At 40.7% G+C, this 16,820-nt stretch overlaps 1 protein-coding gene across 15 annotated transcripts in view; it reads right to left on the bottom strand.

Moving 5' to 3' along the window:
* dab1 (DAB adaptor protein 1) overlaps positions 1 to 16,820 on the bottom strand; it is an 861,244-nt gene that overhangs the window by 275,234 nt on the left and 569,190 nt on the right. For 2 of the 15 annotated variants that reach the window (XM_016993206.2, XM_062979585.1), the window contains exon 1: positions 5,136 to 5,466. The exons of the other annotated variants lie outside the window; for them this stretch is intronic. The gene's annotated coding sequence lies outside the window, so the exon portion shown is untranslated. Of the gene's footprint in view, positions 1 to 5,135; positions 5,467 to 16,820 lie in introns of those variants that run through there. 15 annotated transcript variants of the gene reach the window in all.

The following is a 16,820-nucleotide window of genomic DNA, read 5'->3' as shown; positions in this document are numbered from 1 at the left end:
AATAACAACTACAATTTTGTCCTCATTTGGTTACTTCTCTGCGGCAAGTTCCAACAGGATAACTGTAAAACTTCAGTTGGTCCTCCCACTTCATTGGGCTAGCATAGGCCTGAGCAAACTTGGGCCCTCCAGGTGTTTTGGACTTTAACTCCCACAATTCCTAACAGCCAGTAGGGCTAGGGACACAGGACCCTTACAAAAGTGAAAAAACAACACTTTTTTAACCTAACAGAACAGCTTTCTTTGCATCTCTAGGTCTTCCAATGCAACATCTACTTGAGATGTTCTCTGTAGGAATCTTTAGGTCATCCAACACAAATCTATGGTCAACTTCCAGCTGTGTTCACTCTATAAATCTCTAGATCTTCCAGCACAATTCTTCCAGTGGAAGTTGACCACCACACTAGATTGTTAGATAGATCATATTGATAAAAGAACAAATAATCAAATCCACAAAAATTAAACCTGCAAATGTGGAAGATCTACTGCAATGGTACTCCCTAGTCACACACACACATCTACCTGAGAATTTCAGATACAGGGAGAAATATTGCCTTTGGTTCTTTACTCATGAGTTCTAGCTCATGCAAGAAAAAATGGAAACAATAGATATTATGAGACAAAATTATCTTCCCATAAAATATAAAGTGGTGTAAGAGAGACCACTCTATATGTTATGGTGAGACTAGGAGTTTTCTTGGCTAGATTTCTTTCTTCTGGAACATGGGCATACAACCCGGAAAACACACAACAGATTTGGTTTGCCATTGCCTTACTCTAAGGATGAGAAAGTGTGATTTGTACAAAGTCACTAAGTTGATTCCCTGTTTGAGCAGGGATTAGAACCCTGGCCTCTACAGCATTCTGGCTGTCACTGGATTATCTTATAAAACGAAAGCTTTCCCTACAGTTTAGTTACAAAATGCCTCCAGAGAACTCAGTATAGCAAAGGGTATTGTTACTTGTAACCGTGCATATTTTAAAGTCACTTATTGTGGTTCACTTAATTTGAGTTCAGTGAACTAGTTCAACTGTCACAATCTAAAAATTAAAAACATTTATGATTCCAGCAGCTCCTTCCTCACTTTTCCCCTTCCTGACTTGGTTTACACAGCAAAAATATTCTGGTTTGATAAGCCATAGTTTCCAATAAGGTCACATTGTGGAAATATGATCAGCACACCATAGAAATTGCCCTTTGACCTGCTACCATTGCCCACCCCTGCTTTAGGGGCTCTCTATATACCATCGGGTTTATTCCAATAGGCAATCTAAGAAATTACAATAGCAAGTGTTTGCTACCAGGCACTTGTGAGATTGCCACAACTATTACTGAATTTCACCTCCACGGTCCTGAAAATGTCCACACTTCTTCCTTCAAAATTTTGCAGCCTTCTTTCAGCTATCCTGATATTGCTATAATTGTCTATCAAGAGTGTCTTCAGTCTTTCACAGAACTGCACTTATCAAATCATACCTGGTTATTACAAAAGCAATAGATTCATCAAATGTGGATAGACATTATGGTGAATACCTATAGTTATGTTTCAAAGTTTGTTTGAGAGTATTAATTTGGATTCTGACCAGGGCAGGCAAGCTGCAACCCAAAGAAGGGGGCTATATCCTCCAAAAGTTGTTCTGCAATCATCTCTGCAACCTTTTCCAAAGGTTGAAAAAGTTTCAACTGTCTAGTTGTTACGTTAATTTGTTGTTGTTGTGGGACTTCAAATTGTTTCTGAGTTATGACAACCCTAAAGAGAAACCAAGCCAGTGAGGTGTAGTGGTTTGAGAGTTGGACTACGACTTTTTAGACAATCATTCAAACTCCACATTTAACCATGAAGCACACCGTGTGGCCTTGGAAAATTCACACACTCTCAGCCTCAAATTTGCCTCAGAGGAAGGCAAATTTTTGCTAAGAAAACACTGAGATATCTTTATCTTGCAATCATCACCACAGGTCAGAACTCACTTGAAGACCTACAAAAACTAAAACATGAACCAATTAGAGTTTCCTGAAGCAAACAGTGTGTGATTTGCCTAACATTAGCCAGTGATTTTAACCTTGGTCCCCAGACTACAATGCCACACTAGCTCCTTGTTGTTAATTTGCGTCTTACTTTTTCCTCAGGCCTGAAATTCAAGGACCCTTACAAAAATTAAAACATATAAAGCTAAAATTATACAATCACTAAAAAGTTAAAATACAGTTACATTATTTAGATAGCTAAAATAATTAGCATGCCCTTTGGGATACTGGCCATGCAGCTGCCCTATGAGCAGTTAGACTTCATAGGGCAGCTGAAACAAAAACAAAAATAGTCTTCATCTGACTATGGAAGGAGGGTGAGGAAGGAGCCAGGCTTGCCTTTCTGTGAAGGGAGTAACAGAGCCACCACAGACAAGGCCCTCTCCCATGTTCCTACCAGATGTACCTGTGAGAGTGCTGAGACAGAGAGAACATGGATAAGCTCTTATGTGAAGATACAGTCTCTCAGAAATCCTGGATCTAAGCTCTATAGGACTATATAGTCATAACCAGCACTTCAAATTGTGCTGGAAAACAGACCAGCAGCCAGTGGTGCTTTTTCTCTGCTACCTCTTGATACCCCAATTAGGAATCTGGCTTAAGCTCTTTGCTCAGCTGAACTTTCTGAACACTATTCAAAGTCAACCCCTGCTGGAGTCCATTGCATTTTCTGTCTTGTACTGCTTCACCTGTACAACAGCATTTAGTAGCCTGCACAGATGAAAATCTTTCGAATGATAGTGGTGTATGTGTATGTGCAGATTATCAGGTGACCTAGGAGATCTGAAAGTACTGAAGTCATCAGCTAGGCTTTATTTTCTTAGTAGCTTTCCATAGTCACTTAATCCTTACTTTGGCAGAAGAGGAGACTCAAACCACATACATAAACTTTTAAAAACACTTTGAAAAGTACATTACCTCCTACTAATCTGAGCAAAAAAGTAATTTTACTGTGTTCTAGTAAAATGATAACAGAACTTGTTTTTAAAGGTCTCATAGCCCTTTTCCTGACTTACAACATGGTGACCCTGACACTTTTATAAGTTATGTTGCTCCTTCATGGATATGGAGAGAGAGTTGAGCTCCTCACATACCATTAAAATAATTAAAGCAAATTCACAGATGATAAGGGCTTTTCAAAATATGAGCCCAGTCAATCATACACCTTTTTAAAAATGGACAGTAGAGTGCAGCATGATGATGTTCAGGCATTATTTTTTTTTTGAAAAAGGCGACAGATTGCAGCCCAAGATCATCTCTAAGTATATATCCATTTAGGCTCAAATCAAAGCTGAATGCCATTGCAAATAATAACAGCTTTCTTTTTTTTCCATTTTCTTTTCTCTGACTTGGACGTCAAATTCCTTCTTTGTGAAGCTCTATTGAAATGAGAAAGATTGCTCGACTCTCTGATGTGCAATTACCTCATGAACAGCCCTGGGGAAACTACCAAGGCATTTGCTATGTAAGTGTGCGTATTAGCAAATGCAGAAGTGGCATGTTTTTGTAGGCTGTCACAGTACCATGACATTGTGTACTGTTTATTATGAAAACGATTACGCAGGCTCACAACACATTCTACTTCCAATGGCATTTGCGAACGAAATCTTAACCCTGAGATCAATAAATAATAAGTTAACACAATCACACATTTGGGTTTCCTCCTCTTTTCTGCTCCCTTGAGAGGTCTCAAAGAATATCCGAGGGCCCTTCCACAGTCATATAACCCAGAATATCAAGACAGAAAATTCCACAATATCTGCTTTGACCTGGGTAATCTATGGGCCATTCCACACAACCTGGTAACCCAGGACCCTTCCAGACAGCTGAATAAAATCCCACATTTTCTGCATTGAACTGGAATATATGGCAGTATACTCAGATAACCCAGTTCAGATTATTTTCTGCCTTGCTATTTTGGGTTATATGGCTGTGTGAAAGGGCCCCCAGAATATCAAGGCAGAAACCCCCACAATATTTGCTTTGAACTGGGTTATCTGAAGGCCCTTCTACGCAGCCATATAACCCAAAAAATCAAGGCAGAAAATTTCACAATATTTACTTTGAACTAGGTTATTTCAGGGCCCTTCCACACAGCCATATAACCCAGAATATCATGGCAGAATAACCCACAATATCTGCTTTGAACTGGATTATCTGAGTCCACACTGCCTTATATCCCAGTTCAAAGCAGATACTGTAATGTGGGATTTTATTCAGCGGTGTGGAAGGGGCCCCAGTGCTTTGTGCCATCCCCATCCGGGGGGGTCTCAAAACTGGTTTCAGGATTTCTCATGCAATTCTCTGCAAAAGTGGTGTGAAGCGCTCCCTTCCCAAACGGCGGAGTTTCTCCAAGCCACCCAGGCAGGAGCGCAAACTTCCTCCTCGACGCCGAAGCAGAAGGGAGAGAGACGGAGAGAGCGCGGGAGCGACTCGGAGACAAGTTGGAAGGCGCGTCGGGGACGATCCCTGCTGTCAGCGCCTGGAGAGTCTTTCCCTTGTAATGAAGTGGGAAAATAATGAGGAGCTGGAAGCGTTTCCCCTCGCCAGAGCAATTACAGGGGAGCCTCCTTCCCGCCGCGCCTGGGAGGGGAAAGGGGGAGGGACGAGGGGCCCAAGGAGGCAGGAAAGGCACCTCCAACGGCCCCTCTTCCCTCGGTCTCTGTAGGCGAGGAGCCCGCTTAATCCCTCACGCCAGGCTGGTTATGCACGGGGGGAGGGCACAAGACCCCTTTGGGGGAAGAAAGCGCGCCTGCCAGGGTGAGGGGCTCCAATGAAATACATTAAGAGGTGAATGAAGGGGTGCAGCCAAACTCCAGAGGATGGCGAGGGAAAGAAATGAGGTCTCCTTTATCTCTCACGACGCTACACGTGTCCACGTTGTTTTCCTCTCTTCAGAGGACGAGGAAGAGCACCTGTTCGCGAGTGGGAAAGCTCCCCTTTCTGCCCACTCTGAGGCGAAGCAACACGCATGTGGACAATGGCTCGCCCACTTGGACGGCTCCCCGCCACGCCACCGAAGCCCAGAGAAGGCACACACTCCAACCCTTCAAGCCTTTCCCTCGCCCCCCCCCCCCACCCGCCCACAACTCGCCCAGAGTCTCACCTCGCCCTCCTGGAGCTCCAAGCCATGGCTCCGCGTCTCCCTTCCGCCTCTCGCCCCTCTCTCTCCCGCGCGCAGGCTGCTCGCTGCCTCTATGCGCCTGGCTCAGGCACCCCCGCCATCCCGGCTGCCGCCCCCCCGCCGCCGCCTCTGGTTGGGCGCTCCCGCCCCCTGCCGCCTTTGCCCTCTTGTGGCCCCGGACGAGCCCAGTCTAGAGTCAGGGGGGCGCGCGGGGAAGGCGAGGAGAAGGAGCGGAGAAGCGGCGAAGGAGGGTCGCTGGCGGTGGCTGCTGCTCTGAGCGCCTCCTCCTCCTCCTCCTCTTCTTCTTCTCCGCTTTCCTTCCCTCCACGAAGCGAGCGGGGAAGGGGGTGGGTGGGCAGAGAGAGAGAGGGGATTTAGCGCCTTTTTTCATTATTATTCCCCATCGCGCGGCGAGGGTGTCCCCCGTGTGGACAAGGCGTGGAGAGAGCGGGAGGGAGGGAGGCAGACACCCCTGCCGGACCCCCCCTCCCCCCCGCAAGCGCATAGTTGCCTGTCTGCCTTCCTCCCTCCCTCCCTCCCTCCCGCCCCGTTGCTTTGACAATCAGGGGACATCCTCGCAACTCGAGGGAATTTAATCCAGAGGATTTCCTCGGCAAAACCAATTCTCCTCGCCCCTGTGGGTCTCCCTCCCCCACCGCACATTTCCAGAGTTGTAAAACGGGGAAGAGACATCTTGACTTTTGTATTCTTGGTCTGTACCCAAAATAATGAGATTTTCAGGGGGAGGGCAGAAAAGGAAAGTGAAGATTGAGGCACCAAGGACCCTTCCACACAGTCATATAACCCAGAATATCAAAGCAGAAAATCCCACAATATCTGCTTTGAACTGGGTTATCTGAGTCCACACTGCCATAGATTCCAGTTCAAAGCACATAATGTGGGATTTTATTTAGCTGTGTGTTTGACCTTCCTCAGTGGAGTCCGTACCTTCCTAGCAAAGAGTGTCTTGTCCCTGGAGAAAATGCAGATGGATCTGAAGTGGTGTCCTTCAACTTCCTTTTTCTTTTCATTTCAGGAGCGACTTGAGAAACTGCAAGTCGCTTCTGCTGTGAGAAAATTGGCCCTCTGCAAGGATATTGCTCAGGGGACACCTGGATGTTTGATGTTTTGCCATCCTGTGGGAGGCTTCTCTCATGTCCCCGCATGGGGAGCTGGAACTGACAGATTCAAACCATCAGTCAGCAGTCCAGCTGGTTCAAAGGTTTAACCCATTACACCACCAACGTCCATGACCTGAGCCTTGTGTGAAGGCTGTTCTGAATGCTCCCCCCACCCATTGTACAGCCCTGACTTCTGAGTGATTTATTCCCCTAAGCTCAAAACCTACCTCAAAATTCATCATTTCAGGACTATTGAAAACACCCAGGCGGCTGTGGCAAGGGCCTTGAACAGCTTCTCAAGTGAAGACTTTCTCCGCTGCTATTAAGAGTGGCAAAGAGCCTCCATTTACTCAAGTATAATGTGCTATCAAATGTAATGCACCCCTCAATTTGGAAAGTGCACATTACAAAAAAATGAATTTTCCCTCAAATGTAATGTGCCCAACAGTTTAGGCATAGCACATCAGGGAGGCAGGCTGCGTGAATGAGGCCATTTGGAAAGCCATGCCCCTCCATCAAGCCAAGGCTGTCAAGCTCCCCAGCCTAATAGGATTTCCAACTGGCCTCATTCACAAAGCCTTCAAAACCAAGGGGGAGGTTTTGACGTCCTCATGAATGAGGCCAGTTAGGAACTGCATGGGACTGAGCCTAGAGGAAGAAAAGGCGACTGCAGGATCTGCAGGTGTGACTAGGTCACCAGCCGAGCACCCCTCCTCCTTCTCCAGGTGCCCAGAGGCTGCTGCCACCACCAGAAAACAGTCTCTTCACATCACATCACACCACCTCCCTTTCTGGCCTCCTGGGTTCCGGGTTCCTCTGGGCCTTTTCATGCAGGTAGCTTTATGTGCACAATTTTAACACACCATTGCCCACCTCCGTTTTGGCAATATAATGTAACCAAAAAAGGTGAGCATTAGATTTCAGTAAATATAGTATTTCAAAGAGGATAAGCTATAATCGCATCAATGTTTGATATTTTTCTTCTTTGTTGTAGTCATTCCTATTGGGACAGAGCACATTAACATAATATCCATTTGGACTAAAACTGATTTGGAAAATTCCCGAATGCTAAATCCCTAAAAACAGGACAGGTAGCGGGGAGCCAGAAGGTTGGCTAAGACAAATCAACAGGAGATCTTTCGGCTACAGCAGATGATGGGAGAGGCCTGCTGCAGGGTTTCCTTCTATGTCCCTGAAGCAGAGGGCTGATGCGGGGGGGGGGGGGGGGGCTGCTTCTCTTCTCTCCCCCCAGGCAGCGTCCTTCATTTCTTCTGGAAAACTTCCCTAGGCCACTCCTCCAGAGAGGACCCTGCTGGGAAGTAGCTTTCCCAGCAGCACTTGCATGAAGCGGGCATTGAAAAACCTCTGAGCTCCTCCTGGGGCATGATGGCAGTTGATTTTTTCTCTCTCTCTGTTTCTCAGACAGTAAAAGGCCTGGTTGTGTCCATGCTCTGATTGGCTGAGAATGGGCACAACCGGTGACTACAATTCCCAGAACCCTCTCTTGTGGTTAGTTTTATTTTTTAAATGTTATGGTAAAAATTTAAAATAATTCCAAAAAATCAGAGGATTGGTGAATTATTATGAAACTTAGCAGACCTGCAGTTGTAAATGTAGTCTACTACTGAGGTAGGTTTCATGCAGATAGGCCTAAAAATGATTGAGAAATAAGCTTCTAAAGTTTTCCCATTGTAGCCAAAGGCCAAATCTTTCCTGAACAAAAACGGCACCCCCCCCCCCCCATTTCAACAATTTCCCAGTAAACAGAATGAGGGGTTAGATGAATATAGGACTGAAAAATGGCATAGTTTTGGGACATATTGTACACCCATAATACCTAAACAAACTTTGACAAAACTAAGTGATTCTCTGTGGCACCCTTGAGTAAGGAAAAAGCACACCTGAAAGCCAAGGATATTCAAGCTTTGGAAGTGTCCCTGAAGGCCATTGCTCTCTCCACAAGGAGCAAATAAAGGTTTTCAGTTCTGCCTTTCTTTTACTTTGGTGGGAGAAGAAGCAGTGACATTTTGAAAAACAAACAAACAAACAAACTTTAATTCTCCAATTTCAATACGGTACCATCTACACAGTTTGAAGCTAGGTTCAATCTGTGGTGGCCAAGCAACAAGCTCCCACAAAAGTGTGTGAAAGAAAGCCCTTAATGCACATCAATGCTCTGTAGTTTATGTTATCATCATCTGTTCCTCAAACTGATTCTAGGAATTCCTATGCAATTATCTGCACAGCAAAAACACTTTCTTCAATAGTGTTTTGAAATTGTATTAAATGATCAATGTAGATGGGGCCTTCATTTCCTTAAACAATTGCATTAAAGCTTACATATACTTAGAGCTATTTTCTGCCACAAGGTGGAAAATGAGAGGAGTGCTTAAATTCACAATTACAATTATGCACTTATATTATTTCATATACACATAAAATCTCACATTTTCTCTCTTGTTCTTTATTATTTAAAGTCATTTCAGTCTAACAAGATCTCTCTTTCAAGAAACCTTTCGGATGCAGAACTCGTGCAACCTTCTGACTGAAATGCAGAGTACCTTGTTGTTTTCATTTTCACATTTCATTCTGTGACATGCCCCTATGCCTTTTTGTGTGTTCCTTAATAGCATGTCAGCCATTTTTCATTAATAAATAATTTAAAGCAGGATTCTTGAGTGGGACTGTGTACACAATCTGAAAAAAAATCCCCACTGAAAACTATTTCTTCGAAAGTGAATTGTTGCTGTTATCCATGTGCATTTTGTTTGTAGTTTTTTTCCCTTCTACAGAAAACATCATAATAATAACAAGTAATGTGATGAGGGCTTTCATTATATTTTTCTCTCTTTTTTTGTAGCTCGTCTCAGTCACCCATGAAAATTTAATGAGGCATTTAGGGCTGCTACCTTCAGAGTCAATGAGCTGAGCATATGTAGTCTAATGCACTTGCTACTAAGGCAATAGGTCTACTGCAAGCAGATCAGAAGTCATAGAGATGCTATCCTTTCAACACAAAATTCACGACCCATTAAACCTATTCTATGATAGCAGCTCCTCTACAAATAAGCTCCCTCTCTGTTCCTTACAAAACAGAAGCATTCACATGGGTTCCTAAGAAAGCCATGTGTTAAAACTAAAGAAAGTTTATTGAATTTGTGTGAGATCCTAGAGATGGGTGAGAATGAGGACAATCATCCATAATCCACTGAATTATAACAATTTTCTGGCTTCACTTACTGTTTTCCTTCAACAAAGGTAATTCAAATAAATGGTTAGCATTCATTTATGTCATTAGAAATTCAAAGGAAATGGCTGTAGTTTCTCAGTGCATTCCAAAACAGCACAAAATCATAGTACTATGATAACGACTTTTCACTGTGTGTAAGAGCATATGGCAGCCAACCTACAGAAAATGTGCAAGGTACTTCTCAATAATAGTGTTCATATAGGAAAAATGAAACGTACTCCAAGCTATTCTTTCCATATGTCCATTTTCATACAGGAGCTTTTCCTGTTTCTTCTAGAAAATCAGACTAGCATCTGATCCATAAAACTACCCACAACCTATGAACTAGTTTACTACATACTTCACTTGATGATGTACATTTTAGCTGATTTTACATGTTAAGTGCTTAAAGGGGAAGGGGCAAAATGACCGCATGACTTCCTTTATCTCCAACACACACATATTAAGCTGAATCTCTAAAAGAAAGCAACTTAAGTTATTTATATGTTCCACCACAGATATTCTTATATCTGTATAACAGGGATAAAGCTTGTGGCCATAATTCAATTTGTGAAACAGTGGAACCACTTCAATGGATCCATCCTCCTTGCATAACATATAAATTAAGCTTCAGTGGGAGCATGGTGTAAATATGACAAAGTTACCATGAATTTAGAAAAGCATCAGCCAACTCAGATCCAGTGTGATGCCATGTCTTGTGTGTCGTTCAAGGACTTCATGTTTTAAATGCCCACTTGGGCATTGAAACCTGGTGAGTGATTGTGGGCAGCTTACATTCTCTGACCCTCTGAGGAGAACAATAACAAATCTCCTCTAAAGAAATCTTACTAAGAACTTCTCATAATAGTTCATCTTATGGTTGTCATATGTTGGAAGCAACTTGAAAGCCCACAACAACAAATCAAACTACTTTGGAATGCATTGAATATTCAAAGGTATATTCTAAATTCAGAATGTTGTTCAATATTCCTAGCTATAAATGCAATTGGATTTCAGAAGAGATAAATATATTTATAACCTGGTGGTGGTGATGAATTAGTAACAGGAGTGTTCTAGTAAGCATGTTTTCTGTACTTTGTAACAATGGAAACCCTTCCTCATATTTATATAGCTATCAAGTTATTTTATATGTTTATTCCTTAGCACACCCCACCTTCTGACATTCAGTTCTCAAGGTGACAATACAATATAAAAAGCTGATTAAGATTGTGCCTTCACTCATCAGAAAACTCCCATTTGAAAGTTCTCTAGTGATGCTCCAATGCAGCCTGGGAAGATCTTTGGCTATCCATATAGTCAACATCAATCCATTGTGGCTGCCACCACTGCTGCCCCATCATCAGCAAGCAGCTCCCTCCCAGAAGCTTACTGGTAATATTGTATTTTTGGTCAAGTGGTTTGGTACCTGACGTGACTTCATCAGAAATTTGATGTTGGCAGCAAGTCTCTGGGAAATATCTGCTTGCTGATGCCAAGGCAACAGCAGTCCATCAGAGTGGGTCAGATCCAGCCTGATCCATCTGCCCACACCTCCAACACTGTGGAATTACTCTGGGGCTTCCAAGAAGCTCTGGGAAAGATCCTGCATTTGCTTGAAGTGAATAAATGCCTGGATGCAGTGGGTGGTGTTTCACATCTGACCTGTGTATCATGTGAATTTACTGCAACAACTGAATGGTAAGTCTACATTATTTTGTCCATGTAAACAGGGCCTAGATCAATCCAACAGAACAAAGCATGCTATCTTCAGCTATGGAAAAAATCCCTTAAAAAGACAGATAGCACCTTGACATACAGACCACTAAGTGTACCACCACATTTAATTCATTTAAGTAAAATACTGATGATATATATAAAGATTTTCTGTAAATCATTAAACAAGCATACTTAAAAAAACAAATTTTAAATGAGAGCATCATTTTGGTGTTCACTAGTGGAATTTGCCTTATTTGAGTCAGAATTTTTTTTAAAAAACCTCTCTAAATATAAAAGAACAAAATAGTTCATGTGATTTCAATATGAATGCAAATGAACTTGTGGGTAATTATACTGTGCAATTTTCTATTTAAAAAAATAAAAAATTGAAGAGACCTGAAATGTAATTTGAATTGCAATTCTTCATTGTACCCTTTCATTATGCAAGAGTTACCATAAGCAATCTGTTCCAATTTAATGTGAAATATTTTTAGTTCATAACTTTCTATTGAAGGTAATTGAATGAGGACATTTAAATGCTCATGGATCTTTCTCCCAAACAGGTAAGAGTCAAACGAGCATACTTTTGTATAAATTCCACATGCAGTCATGCACAAGTCTATTTAAACATGACATGCTCAGTTCAATAAAAGTTACTCCCAGAAGAGAGTGCTCTCCTTAGAAAGTATGTGTAAGAACTGCAGACTCAGCAGAGCTATAGTACTTTCTTATTAATGGTAGCTTGCAAGGCAAATAAACAATATAATACCATTATGGATTCAGTTTATCAGTCTGTGTAGTTTAACATCAAGTTAATCCTCCACCTTGTGTGACTGTGGAGCAGAACAAACAACTCCGCATATGTATGCTTGCCCACAATGTCCTGCCTCATGCACGGAGGAGGAGTTGTTTAAAGCTACGGACAATGCGGTTGCTGTTGCCCGTTTTTGGTCTAAAACTATTTAGTTGCTTGTGATTTCCTCTTTTTTCCCATCATTTAAAATGTATTTGTTATGCAATGCTTTTGACACAAAATAAATAAATAAATAAACATCAAGTTTTTCTGAAAAATAATCTAATCAGATAATTCTCTCACAATGAGATTTCTCTCAACCCCTAACTTCATAACTATTCTTTTCTCGCTTTACCATCAGTTCAGTCGTGCTTCGATATTTTGTAGTTATTTACCCTGAAACACAATAACCCATTCCCAGAAAGATGGGTTCAGATTCTAACCACTCATGTTATTTTCTTCATTTCTGACTTTGGTACAACTTAGAAGGGGACCTATTACAATTTATGTCCTTTTCAAGCCAGTCCAATAACCCCAGAGTCTCCAAGTCAAATAAAAACATATCAGTGTGGCTCTATCACGGAGCAATGTTGCTCTAAGAAGATCTGGCATTACTGGAGCCATAAAGATAAAAACTACAGTGTATTCCTGGCTGCTATGTTAACTTTAGTCTTCCCCTTCATTTTGACCTTTTGAGGCAAAAACAATTTTTTTGCTCATTTATAAGGTTTGCTAGCACTGTGAAAAATATTCAGCTTCTACCTCACGACAGTGCTAGTAGCACATTTTGGGAATCTCACAGTTCAACTCCAGTTGGCCCTCCACATTTATGGTTTAACTTTTGTGAATTGATTATTAATAATGGCCACAGATGATTTACCTAACTTTAAAGTAGATGATGAAGACAATGAAATAGTTTGATTTTTTCTGTAACTTGGCTCAATCATTAATTACAATGGAGACTGCAATAAAGAAAGCAGAGGACTTGGAAGGTCTCTTAAGAGGAACTAGTCAAGGGATGTTATCACATTAGGAAATACTCCACTTCTGAGACTGTTTGAGAATGATTTCGAATGGGTCCCATCACATGACATTTGCTCCATCCTGTCAGTATTCTGTTGGAATAAGTCTGCAAAGCATCGCAGAAATTGAGTATTTGAAGAGCCAGCCTTCTGTGTTGTGTTGGGACAAAGTGCAGTATTTTCAAATCATAAGAATCGTAATAATCACATGTGACGAGGAGAGTCTGCATCTCATCTCAATACAGTATGCATCCAGTCTTAAAAAATATGGGATGCATACTGGTATAAACTGATTATATCCCAATGTGTTATGGTCCAAGATCCTGAAATATGTTGTATTCATACACACATTATCGTTTCCATGCAATTACTTACAGTATGTCTGCACTCCACTATCTGATAATACTTTAACTGAAATAGTCATTGCTATGGCTTCATTGCATGAAATTCTGTTTGTTTGTTTATTTTTGGTGAGATATTCAGAATTCTCCACCAGAGAGCTCTAGTACACTCTGCTGAATAACAGCACTATAGCTTTTAGCAGGGATTTCCAAGATAACATAAAACCCAGATTTCTAAATGATGAAGCATTTTATATATATATATATATATATATATATATATATATATATATATATATATATATATGTATAAGATTTGGTTCCAGAATCCTCTGTGAATAAAAACTCTGTGGATGCTTAATTACCATTATATTCAGTGGTGTGGTAAAATGTTTCTCCTTATATAAAATGGATGAATCAAGCATTTATTTATTTTTTTTTTGTATTCAATTAAAAATATTTTGAAGCACTGACAATTTGCATCATTTTCAGGACAATTAGATTTATTGCTCTCCCAGTTGCTTGTGATTTATTTGATGCATTTTTAAATATCGCAGGATTCAAACCAGTTTAGTTTCAATCTTATGAAAAAAAGGATAAAAGTCTATTCAAAAATTAACACATAAGAACACAACCACACCAGGAAAAATAAAGATTCAGGCCACCAAAGAAAGAAAATCCTTCAGTTTTTCAGGCTACTATGTTGTATCAACACACTCTCACACCCCCTTAGAAAATTGCAATAAAGCTATTAGCAGCTTCAGGATTCCATGTCTTGTCTTTCATGCCAAAAGTCCCCATTTATATCCACTCAGAAAGGAGCCTAGCATTTTTCTCAGGCTGTGTGTCAACTAGGCTCAGCTGTCGCCGACTCACTGAGGTGTGAATGGTAGCTCAGGATTTCCCCAGTGATGATAAGCTCAGCAGTTGGAAATCCTGATAGAGAAATGCTGCATTTTAAAGCCGCAATCCTATGCCCATTTCTATCAATATAAGTTCTACTGGAAATAAATCAACAGCAGCAAGAATGGACTGTTCTAGATAAATATATCGAAGGATGTGTCATAAGATTGGGGTATAACTATTATATGATTGCAAGTAAATAGCATCTGGTAATCAGAGTTTATTGCCATGTTATCAGCGATCACTAAATCCTATGGAAATGAATTCATAAACTGATTATAGCCAATGCCTGTTTGAGAATAATGCTGTGCTGAACCCCCCCCCCCCCCCCACACACACACACTTTTGGTATTATGTAGTAGCGACAGCAATGTGCTTGCCCATAGCAAGGACTCTGTTTGAGTAAGTCAATGTCTGTTGTCAGTTACATCATATATCAGTTGTAACCCATATAAACATTCACTAGCGGACAAACACCAGTTAGGAAGAAGGAACTGTGTTGCAGAGATGAAGTTTATTTGCTGGATTATGTGATTTTAATGTTACATTGATATGTTTTTAATTCTATGTTTAATGTTAAATTATGTTGTTGTTTTATGACTTAACTGATTATTGTATGTTACTATTATTGTGTTAGGTCTTTGTATGTAAGACATTTAATTTTACCATAATTATGTTGGAAACTGCTTTGAGTCCCCATTGGGGTGAGAAAAGCATTATACAAATGAAGTAAATATTTACTTCATTTGTATAATGCTTTTCTCCCCCCAACAGAGACTCAAAGCAGTTTCCAACATAATTATGGCAAAATTAAATGTCTTACATACAAAGACCTAACACAATAATAATAACATACAATAATCAATTAAATCATAAAACAACAACATCATTTAATATTAAAACATAGAATTAAAACATATCAATGTAACATTAAAATCACATAATCCAGCAATCATGGTCCAGGCTGTTCCAAATGTCATATCTAGTGCACATAATCCTTGATCATTCATTGTACTGCTTACTGCCCAAAAGCTTGGTCCCATAACCAGGTTTTTACTTTTTTTCTAAAGGCTAGGAGGGAGGGGGCTGATCTAATTTTGTTTCAAAAAGTACTGTTAATCTTTGAGATTAGTCCATAATATACATGTACTACAGCAGCAAGCTGGACCCTGTACAACAATGGAGCTACAATTTAAGGGGTATCCACATTATTGTCATAAGGACTATAATGGCTGTTACAGGGCCAAAAGCTTACTAACACAAACAGAAGTTGATCAAATAACAAAATGTCCCTATACTTATGGCAAGACCCTCACATCTTAAGGGGAGTCCCTTTGGGGAGATGGGACAGGGTATAAGAATAAAGTTGTTGTTGTTATTATTATTATTATTATTATTATTATTATTATTATTATTATTATTATTATTATTTGTTCTCAGTTGAACCATATTGAATTAACAAATGCTGGTCCCAGCATAGCATAAATCTCCTTTAGGATTATGATGGGTCTTTCAAGACAACTCTAAGGTAACTTCCAGGGGAAGCATATCATAGAATGGCCTAGACTACAGGAGCTAACAAATTCCTTGGGAGACCAGAAATGGGAAAGTGAAACTACAGGTATGATTTCTGTGGTCATGGGGGTCTTACTGTGTTTCATATTGGAAGATGGCACTTTCTGAGTCACATCTGACTCAACCCCAAAATAATTCAGCACCTTGGAAAGTTTCAGGAGTGACCATCTGCCACTGCTGTTTAAGAAGCTTTTCCGGATAATGAGTGTTTGTTAAAAATAGAGAATGTAGAAAATATCCACCTCCAACCAAATATGAACATATATGCACAAGACCATACAGAAGATGGGTTTTCATGAATGCTAACAAATTACCATTTAGTGCAGCTTCTATTAAGTGTATAATGTTTTCAGGTTTAATCTTATCTAAGCTTTATTTTTTTTAAAAAAAAATAATTATTCCAACCAAAGATCAGCACGTCACACATCCCATTTATCTCAATTGCAGCATTATACATGAGCATAAATCTGCCTCATGGAAATGAATGCATCTTCCCTGACATGCAGTGTTTACAGCAGAAGTGGATGAACTGCAGCTCCCAATAGCCCTAGCCCTTAACTAGCAAAGCTAAAAGTGAAGAATGCTGGGAGCTGCAATCCAACATCAACTGGATGAGGGGGTATACTTCACCCTATATCAGTGGTTCTCAACCTTTGGGCCTCCGTGTGTTTTGGACTTCAACTCCCAGAAACCCTAGCCAGTTTACCAGCTGTGGGAGCTGAAATCCAGAACACCTGAAGGTCCAAAGGTTGGGAACCACTGCCCTATATGAAGATTCTGAGATTTGGAGAAAAATTAAGTCTGGATCACTAACACTACCTTCTTTGACACACATACATGCTCCATTCCTTGTTATGGAAGGACAAAAAGAAAGAAGGAGATTCGAAAGAAGGAACTATTTTTGAAAACCAGCTGGATCAAATGCACTATTGGAATGTGGACTGGATAAAACATAGGCATTCAAAAA

This window comes from Anolis carolinensis, chromosome 4, assembly GCF_035594765.1.
Source record: "Anolis carolinensis isolate JA03-04 chromosome 4, rAnoCar3.1.pri, whole genome shotgun sequence".
NCBI lineage: Eukaryota > Metazoa > Chordata > Lepidosauria > Squamata > Dactyloidae > Anolis > Anolis carolinensis.
Note: the sequence above shows the minus strand (reverse complement) of the source record. Positions and strands in the feature narration are given on the sequence as shown.